Genomic DNA, 2,981 nt, shown 5'->3' on the forward strand with positions numbered 1-2,981 from the left:
ATTTTAAGTTCAAATTTTAGTCGAAATTACGTATTAAAAACCTAGGATTAACTATTTTAGTTATTTTGTTGTGATTGTATAATATTATTTGGGGGTACTTGAAACTTCTTAAGTATACTATTACATATCTATGATAGTACCACGGTTTGTTGTTGATGTATAACGCGTTACCTAATGGATATTGTGATATGATTAATTTGGAATTTATTATTGATACTTATTATAGGTCAATTTTTTTAATATTATAGATAAGGTACCTATAATAGGTATGTCTAATACCTAGACTGACAAACCGTCTCCACTCAGAATCATTTTTCTTATCCAGTGATATTATATCATTGAATTCAAATTTAATACTATCCATTATACAGTAACCCACTTGTAACCTACTGTACAGCAGAGCGACATACACTTACCCACCTTTTTAAGATTAAAATCGTCTCACTTATGGAAGATAACTTTTCAATAGCTACAACATAAATAATTTGGCGCAATCAATTTAATTCCGCTGTGTATTTATATATTATCATAAATCGTGTATCAATTACTCATCTCTGATAATTTGATTTTTCGTAACAGTAATAAAATCAGAGAAAACAATTAATTATGCGCTTAAAACAATTATAATAATTAAACTATATACATGTATAACACTGACACACACACAATACAGTTGCTACCTACCTACCCAATAATGTTCAACTTCTCAGAATTATCCAGTAAAGGAAAACCTGTACACTACTTATTTTACGATATAAAGCAGACATATTTTTAAATATTATATTGTCCATTTCAATTTGATCATTTCATGTATGCATATGCGGAAAACCACCATTAATAATATTGTACGTCATGTGTAATGCGTTCTTATACAAATTTCTTTACAAAATGGTTCTCTTCCGTATTATTGTAAAGCATTATTTTCATTTTTACGTTTTTTGTCTGGTTATTCAATAACACAAAACACATACGGCTATTTATTCTAAACATCTAGATATATACTTAACGAGATCGCGTGACAGCTCATTTTTTGGTGTATTTATATTTTGTGTGTGTCAAATTTCTTCTATTTTTCTGTGAATAATTTTATTTTATTTTTTTATATTTTTATGTAAAGAAAACCCATATAATATTAATATGCATATAAATTAATATTTTTATTTTGTTTGTTTTGTGGATTTTGAAAATTAGGACCTTGCAAGGTCTCGTATTCCATTCACTTTCTATTTATATTTTCAAGTTCATCGACCATCTTATTTAATTTTTCACTTCCTGTCGTAAATATTTACTACAATAAATATTTTTTTCTCCAGTAAATATTAATATTTCTTGTTTTTTTTAGTTTTTGCGACATACTCACGCTGCGTTCGACTGTATCCAAAATATTTATGTCGCAGTTATAATAATATCGTCAATCCATGGAAGGAGGTATATCTTTTTAAAATCCTCCAGTTGGGCAATTTATTAGAATGGAACTCGGAGGAGAGTTTAATCTTTCAAATGTAAAATTAACTCCCTACATTTTTAAACAATACGTATTTATTTAGAACATTTTTTCCGTTTAATTACCTTGGATTACAACTGTCAGCTATCCCTTCTCAAACGGTATACCCTAATTGCACTACTGCTTATAGTATTAAATAACAAGTCCATTGGACAAAAACAGTAGAATATTAAACACATATTTTGCGTTTCAAGTTTGTTTTTTAAAAATTGTATTCACAAACTGACCATAAAGATAGTTTTATTTTATTGTTGTAATCTACAATTTGCGATCAACTTGGGGATTATTATTTTTATTCAAAACGTATGTAGATGTACCTATAGAATATATTATAAACAACCGCATGAGTAAGATGAGGGCAAAATAAACACTTACTATCAGCAACTTAGAATTATCATGCTTATAAGATATTAGCTAAATTCGTGAGTAAATAATAATACTTGTTTGTAAGCAAGCTTTATTTTTTTTTCATCCAACTTTAATCTCTGCTTTACTTCAATATAAACAGGTGTATCTACACTAATGAGCATAAGTATCTTAAAAAAGACAAATTGTTATAACCAGTATATACTTTATGAATACACGAGATAATGATTAATGGGTCCTCAATAAATAATTTAAATTAGCAAAGGAAATAATTTAAATAGTTTAATAATATTTCTTGGAATAAATTTTTAATTATTTAGAAAAACATTCATCTTGGCCTTTAAACGGTGAAATTGATTTATTAAGTCGGAAAATAATTATCAGAATAGAATATTTTATAATACTTACTAGCTGATAAATATTATTATACTTATAATGTCTTTAATCTTTATATTTTGATAGCCGACAAAAATATTTTATAACAGTTCTTAATATTTACAATTTATTTTGACAGTTAGCTCTGTTACCTATACCTATATATAAATATAAGACTTTTTCAAGTCAAACTTCTGTAAAACATGCTGAAAAGAACCCAACCCCGAGTTTCCCCACCCTCCCACGTAAGGACACAAGTATTAAAATATAATATATTTTATTGTATAAATGTTTATTACTATTCCATATTCGTACATGCATCTTACCAACCTCGTATTTTATCTTGTGCAGCACAAATCCAACAATAGCTGACTTCGCCGACAATAAAGTAAGTTTTCAACTCACAATGACCCAACAACTGGTCCACAAAACTTTCAAATTCACCTTAATATCAAATTGGCTTACAAAATGGAGGGTTAAACCTACCGAGAGTTAACACTATATACATGTATACAGTCGTGGAATATATCTCTTAAAGTTACTTGCAACAATAATTTAATTCCTATCAATCACTATAAGATAATTTCAAATACCATAACACTTTGGTATACTTCTTGACCGCGTTAGTATCACCTAGAATGCACGCGATTATGACACAAAAATGTATAAAATATGTTAGTACTGAATTTAAAAAAATGTTAAAACAAAAATGTTACACACAAATATTAAAACGTAT

Source organism: Acyrthosiphon pisum, chromosome A1 (genome assembly GCF_005508785.2).
Source record: "Acyrthosiphon pisum isolate AL4f chromosome A1, pea_aphid_22Mar2018_4r6ur, whole genome shotgun sequence".
Taxonomy (NCBI): Eukaryota; Metazoa; Arthropoda; class Insecta; order Hemiptera; family Aphididae; genus Acyrthosiphon; species Acyrthosiphon pisum.